Genomic DNA, 8148 nt, shown 5'->3' on the forward strand with positions numbered 1-8148 from the left:
ATTGCGGCATTTTTTTCTGTTCGTTTTTTCTCTATTGTTTACTTAAACTGAATAAATTGTAACAATTTTATTTATTCTAACGCCGCGCAATAATGTGCTTTTCTTCTTCTTCTTTGTGTAAAAGTGCAATAACAAATATTTACAGAACAATATTCAAAACGAGAGGGGGTAGGCTAATCAGGTTGGCGAAAAAAAAATTCCGCAAATAAAAAAATAATTTTTTCACAGACCCTCAGATTTCGAATTTTTCTATAGAAAAAAAAATTCACAGACCCTCTCGATTTTTTTCTAATATTTTTTTTATATAAAAAATTATAAAAAAATAAAAAATGATAAAAAATAAAAAATGATAAAAAAATAAAAAATGATAAAAAAATAAAAAATGATAAAAAAATAAAAAATGATAAAAAAATAAAAAATGATAAAAAAATAAAAAATGATAAAAAAATAAAAAATGATAAAAAAATAAAAAATGATAAAAAAATAAAAAATGATAAAAAAATAAAAAAATGATAAAAAAATAAAAAATGATAAAAAAATAAAAAATGATAAAAAAATAAAAAATGATAAAAAAATAAAAAATGATAAAAAAATAAAAAATGATAAAAAAATAAAAAATGATAAAAAATAAAAAATTATAAAAAAATAAAAAATGATAAAAAAAATAAAAAATTATAAAAAAAAAAAAAATAAAAAATTATAAAAAAATAAAAAATTATAAAAAAAATAAAAAATTATAAAAAAATAAAAAATTATAAAAAAATAAAAAATTATAAAAAAAATAAAAAACTATAAAAAAAATAAAAAACTATAAAAAAATAAAAAATTATAAAAAAAAATAAAAAATTATAAAAAAATAAAAAATTATAAAAAATAAAAAATGAATTATAAATTATAAAAATGATAAAAAAATAAAAAATTATAAAAAACAAATAATTATAAAAAAATAATAAATTATACAAAAAAATATATAAAAATAAAAAATTATAAAAAAAATATAAAAAATAAAAAATTATAAAAAAATATAAAAAAAGTTATAAAAATATTATAAAAGAAATTGTTAAAGAAATTATAAGAAAAATTACAACAAAATTATAAAAAAATATTTTTTTTTTATAAAAAAAAAGTTTATATTTTTTATATTTTAAGTTTTTTAAAAAAAAATAATAATAAAAGAAGTTATGAAAGAAATTATAAAAGAAATTAAAAAAAAATATAAAAGAAATTAAAAAAAATTATAAAAAAAATTATAAAAAAAAAAATTATAAAAAAAAATTATAAAAAAAAAATTATAAAAAAAATTATAAAAAAAAATTAAAAAAAAATAAAATATATTATAAAAAAATTAAATAAAAAAATTATAATTAAAAATTATTTTTTATATTTTATAATTTTTTAATAAATAATTTTTTTAATAAATATTTTTTTTATAAATATTTTTTTTATAAATATTTTTTTATAAATATTTTTTTTATAAATATTTTTTTATAAATATTTTTTTTTATAAATATTTTTTTATAAATAATTTTTTATAAGTAATTTATTTTATAAATAATTTATTTTATAAATACTTTTTTATAAAAAACTTTTTTATAAAAAAATTATAATTGTTTTTTTTTATAAAAAAATTATAATTGTTTTTTTTTTATAAAAAAATTATAATTGTTTTTTTTTATAAAAAAAAATATTTTTTTTTTATAAAAACTTAAAATTTTGTTTTTTATAAAAAATATATAATTGTTTTTTATATATATAAAATTATTTTTTTTTTATAAAAAATTAAGTTTTTAAAATTTAAGTCACTTTCTAAATAATTGACAATTCTGACAGTTAATGATAACTGTATAATGAAAAATAAATATCAGAGAGGGTATCGAATTTGTTTCTGTTTTTTTTGTATTCGTTAAAAACAAAACAAAAAAATATTCTCTGACAGCAGGCACACTTTCCGAACGGAACACATACCAACCTATCAAGAATAAAAATAATTCACAAGAAATGAAAAAAAAGAAAAACACCTTAACGCAGAAGAATACCACAAAGAATAATACGAACAACAGTAACTTGAAGACAGACGGACAGACAGCTAAAATACCATAAATGGACAGTAAACAGCAATATTATGTCAGAAAATTTAAAAAAAAAATTGAAAAAAAGAAATGAACAGTCATCCAACCAACAACACCGACAAAACTGTAAACAATTGTCTTTGGCCGGTCGGACATTCGAAGCGGAATACCAGATACATGTAAGCAGATTTAATCAAAGAGGTAGGCAGGCAGCGGCTAACATATGGATAAACCGACCAATCAGCCCGGTTGACCATCGCAAATCAAATATTAGCAGCACTTGAAAATGTCAGTGTTGCCAATAAGTTTTTTTAATTAAAAGGGAGGAGATGACTTAAAAAAAACAGAAATCAAAGTCTGTGAAGTTTTTCCACACCTGAGGTTTTCTTGATTATTTTCTGAAGAAAGAAAAAATCGGGAATTATGGATCCGAGAATCGAGAACTGATATTCTGCGTTTGCTATTCTATTGAATTGAGCTTCTCCAGAATTGATTTTCTGCGATTTTTATATAAAAACCTCAAGAACTAAGGTTCTGTAACATATTTTTCGAGTATTAAAGTTCTGCGATTTTTTTTTCTAAAGAAAAAAATCTTGAACTTATAGTCTCAAGGTTCTGTGAAATTTTTTCTGTATAGAAAAAATCAATAATCGAGTGGAGCAATACTTTAGAAAAAATCGAGAATTGAATTTTAGCGAAATTTGTTTCTATATAAAAAAACCCAAGATCTGAGGTTGTGCAATATTTCTTTTCGAGGTCTGAAGTTCTGCGAAATTTTTTTCTGTAGAAAAAAAATCGAGATTTTTTTGTAGAAAAAAAAAAATCAAAATTTTTTTCTATAGAAAAAAATCAAAATTTTTTTCTATAGAAAAAAATCAGAATTTTTTTTAGAAAAAATTTCAAGATTGAGTTTCTGCAAATTATTTTTTCTATTAAAAAATTCTATAACCGAGTTTCTGTAATATTTTTGCTATAGGATTGAGGTTCTGCTAAATATGTTCTTAAAAAAAAAGAAATCTGAAGCTCTGCAAAGAGAAAATCGAGAACTGATGGTCTCTAACGTTTTTAATTTTTTTTCGTAATAACAAGAGACTGATTTTCTACGAATTTTTTTCTGTAAATAAAAGCGAGATTTATTTTAGGTTGTTCGAATTTTTTTTTAGAAAAAAAAACAAAGTTTGAGTTCCTGCATTTTTTTTCTAGAAAAAATTCTGTAACTGAGTTTCTGCGACTTTTTTTTATAGAATTGAGGTTCTGCGAATTTTTTTTCTATAAAAAAACGACATTTGAAACTCTGCGAAATTTTTTCTATATATTCAGATAATGCTCTCCCATATATATTTTCGTCCGATTTTAGGTAAAAGTGCAATTTGCACGAAATTTGGCATAGTGTACTGAATTGAGTCCAGAATGATGTGTGTCAAGTTTTGTGAGAATCGGTTCAGATCTAGATATAGCTCCCATACATATTTTCCTTCGAATTTATGTATTTTTCGATTTTTATTAAATTTGGCATAGGTTACTGAATTATGTCTAGAATGATGTGTGTTAAGTTTCGAGAAAATCGTTTCAGATTTAGATATAGCTCCCATATATATTTTCATCCGATTTTATGTATATGGTGTATCAAAGTCTTTGTATATCTTTCGATTTGCATGAAATTGGGCATATCGTACTGAATTAAGTCTAGAATGATGTGTGTTAAGTTTCGAGAAAATCGGTTCAGATTTAGATATAGCCCCCATAAATATTTTCGTTCGATTTATGATAAATGGTGCGCAAAATTTGACATAGCGTACTGAATTAAGTCTAGAATCATGTGTGCAAAGATTCGTGAAAAATCCGATTCGTTTTTTATCTACACGGTCCCCTCGTTATGACTGCCTGAAAATCGGTTCTGATTTCGATATAGATCCCATATATATTTTCGTTCGATTTAATATAAATGTGCGCCAAAGTCCCAAATATCTTTCGATTTGCACGAAATTGGGCATGGCGTACTAAATAAGGTCTAGAATGATATGTGCAAAGTTTCGTGAAAATCCGTTCAAATTTAGATATACCTCTAATAGATATTTTCATCCGATTTTATGTAAATGGAGTACCAAGGCACCTATATTTCTTTCGATTCGCACGAAGTTGGGCATAGCGCACTGAATTAAGTATAGAATGATGTGTGCGAAGTTTCGTGAAAATCGGTTCAGATTTAGATATAGTTCCCATATATATTTTTGTCCGATTTTATGTTAATGGGGCACCTATATTTCTTTCGATTTGTACGAATTTTGGCATGGCGTACTGAATTAAGTCTAGAATGATGTGTGCAAAGATTCGTGAAAACCCGATCCGTTTTTTATCTACACGGTCCTCTCGTTATTACTGCCTTAGCTTCCACATTTTGAACCACACCTCGTTCATTTTTTACAATGTTAAATATTTGAGATATTTAACACATTTTCCATTATAAACTGAACACTGTTGCTGCAGACATTTTTCATGTCTGCACTATTTGTAAAAAAAAAACATTTTTCTTCGTAAATATTTTTCTTCTTCTGTAAATAAAAATAATTTTTTTTTTTTCTGTCGATAAAAATAATTTTTTGACTTCTGAGTTTCCGCATCATCACTTTTCGAGAACTGAAGTTCTGCAGACTTTTTCTATAGAAAAAAATCGAGAACTGATTGTCTCTAACGTTTTTTAATTTTTCCTTTAGTAAAAACAAGAGACTGAGATTCGGCGATTTTTTTTTTGTAAAAAAAAAACAGAATTTTTATCTATAGAATAAATCAGAATTGAATTTCTGTTTCTTCGATGTTGTTTTTTTTTTTTTTTTTTAAATCAATATTGATTTTCTGCGAATTTTTTTTCTATAAAAAAAGACATCTGAAGCTCTGCGAAAAATTTTTTTTATAGAAAAAAAATTCTAGGTTCTGCAAAATTTTTTTTTTCTGATTTTTTTCTGTGAATAAAAATATTTTTTTAACTAAAAAAACCTGCAGTAAAAATGAAGGCAAAATATATGTTTTGTTCCAGAACCTCCGACAATCTTCTATCGAAATTGTTTTCGATTTTTTTGTATAAAAATGTTAATTTTTAGGCACCTTTTAATAAGGAAATGATAAAAAATGTCAATAATTTTTTTTTTAATTTTTTTTTTATGAAAAAAATTAAATTTTTTGAAGGAAAATATATGTTGTGTTCCAAGACCTCCGATAATCTTATATTAATCGAAATTGTTTTCGATTTAAAAAAGATAAATATTTTTGTTTTTGATTTTTTTTACAAAAAAAAATTAAAAATATTTTTTTTATATGAAAAAATAGGATTTTTTTTTTGAAAGAAACTATATGATGTATTCCAGAACCTCCAATAATCTTCTATTAAACGAAATTGATTTCGATTTTTTTTATAACAAATTTAATTTTTTTTTGTTTTTGATTTTTTTTATAAAAACTTTTAAAAATGTAAATTTTTTAGCATCTTTTAATACAGGAAATATTTTTTTTTATTTTATTTTTTTATGAAAAAATAACATTTGGAGAAAAAAATTTAATTAACCTAAAAAAATAATAAAATAAAAGTAAAATAATATAATATCACATTGTTATTATTCAAAAAATTAGTTCTTAATAATCAGGCTGTAAATTTTTGTTTCTAAATTTTAAATAAAAAAAATTAAATCCAAAAAATTTCTCTGATACCTAATCATAAATTTATTGATAAAAAAAATCCCGAAAAAATATTTCTCCTTTATTTTTGAAATTGCTTAGAGCAACTATCGCTTATGGCCACCAATTAATTTCGCCCGGTCCATTGACCATCCTTTAGAAAAAAAATCACCTCACCTCCTCCTACAACAAAATAAATCAAAATAAATTACTATGACTAATCATTTTCAATATAATATTTTTCATTTTTAAATAATGCCTAGAATATTGTTTTCCTTCTTCTTCTAAATTTGAAAATTAATATATTCACAAGCAAAAAAAGTGAAAATATCAAAACAATATTTAAAAATAAAAATTAAAAACATTTACCATATTATAAAGAAAATAAAAATAAACTTATTAACAAGAAAAAAACCCAACAACAACAATCGCAACATTTTCAAATCATCGACTCACACTCACTTGTATCAACTGACCACAACACAACAAGCTAGCATACAAACAACAGCAACAACAAAGAAATACAGAAATTCCCCAAAACTATTTTTAAAATTAATTCTGAAAAAAAAAAAACAAAAATAAAAAATACAGATTTATCTAAAGCCAAAAAGAACTACAACATCGTCATCATCATGATTATACATGCAGACGTTGAATGCTGTGTTGTCGTTCTATCTATAGGATTAGACAGATACACAAACACCCATCTATATGTATATGTTTATAAACATATGGTTGTTGTTTTAGGACAAGAGATTTTTATTTTTCAATTTTTTTGTAAAATTTTCTTAATTTTTATTTTTAGAATCCAAATCTAATTGGAATCTAAATATGGAAAAAGTTTGAAGATATTTTTTATTTCTATAATAAAAAAAATTCTCAGATGTTGAGAACAAATTTTTCTTCTATAGATAAAAATTTACAGACCATCAGGTCTCGATTTTATTTGAAGAAAAACATTCAAATATTTTTTTATAGAATAAATTCGCAGACCCCCAGGTCTCGACTTTTTCTATGGAAAATAAATTAAAGAACGTCATGTTTTTTTGTATAAAAAATTCACAGATTTTTTTTCGAAAAATTCACAGATTTTTTTTTTGAAAAAATTTACAGATTTTTTTCGAAAAAACTCACAGATTTTTTTTAGAAAAATTCACAGATTTTTTTTTAGAAAAAATTCACAGATTTTTTTTTAGAAAAATTCACAGATTTTTTAGAAAATATTTAAATTTTTTTTTTAGAAAAATTCACAAATTTTTTTAGAGAAAAAAACACAGATTTTTTTTTTAAGAAAAATTCACAATTTTTTTTTTTTTTTTTTTTTAAAAAATCTCAGATTTTTTTTTTTTTTTTTTTTTTTTTTTTTAGAAAAAATCACAGATTTTTTTTAGGAAAAAAATTTTTTATAAAGAATTCACAGATATTTTTTTTTGGAAAAATTTCACAGATTTTTGTTATAGAAAAATTCACAGATTTTTGTTTTAGAAAAAATTCACAGATTTTTTTTATAAAAAAATAACAGATTTTTTTAGAAAAAAAAATTTAGAAAAATTCACAACTTTTTTTATGAAGAATTCACAGATTTTTTTTAGAAAAAATTCACAGATATTTTTTTAGAAAAAATTCACAGATATTTTTTTAGAAAAATTCACAGATTTTTTTATAAAAATTTCACAGATTTTTTTTTAAATAATTAACATATTTTTTTTAGAAAAAAATTTATAAGAATTCGCAGAATTTTTTTTAGAAAAAAATCACAGATATTTTATAAAGAATTCACAAATTTTTTTTTCAAGAAAAAAATCACATATATTTTTTTAGAAAAAATTCACAGATTTTTTTATAAAAAATTAACAGATTTTTTTTAGAAAAAAATGTAGAAAAATTCACAGATTTTTTTCGAAAGATTTTTTTAGAAAAATTCGCAGATATTTTTTTTTTCAAAAATATTACAGACATTTTTTTTGAAAAAATTCACAGATTTTTTTATATAGAATTCAAGATTTTTTTATACATAATTCACAGATTTTTTTTAGAACAAATGCACAGATATTTTTTTAGAAAAAATTCACAGATTTTTTTTAGAAAAAATTGACAGTTTTTTTTTATAATAATTAACAAATTTTTTTAGAAAAAAAATTTAGAAAAATTCACAGATTTTTTTTTAGAAAAAATTCACAGATTTTTTTATATAGAATTCACAGATATTTTTTTAGAAAAAAATAACAGATTTTTTTTTTTTAGAAAAAAATTTACAGATTTTTTTAGAAAAAATTCACAGATTTTTTATATAAAAAATTAACAGATTTTTTTTAGAAAAAAATTTTGAAAAATTCACAGATTTTTTTATATAGAATTCACAATTTTTTTTTTTAGAAAAAATTTACAGATTTTTTTTTATAAAAAATTT

Source organism: Musca vetustissima, unplaced genomic scaffold, assembly GCF_032173495.1.
Source record: "Musca vetustissima isolate MV318-11 ecotype Yass unplaced genomic scaffold, APGP_CSIRO_Mvet_v1 utg4050, whole genome shotgun sequence".
In the NCBI taxonomy this organism is placed as follows: Eukaryota; Metazoa; Arthropoda; class Insecta; order Diptera; family Muscidae; genus Musca; species Musca vetustissima.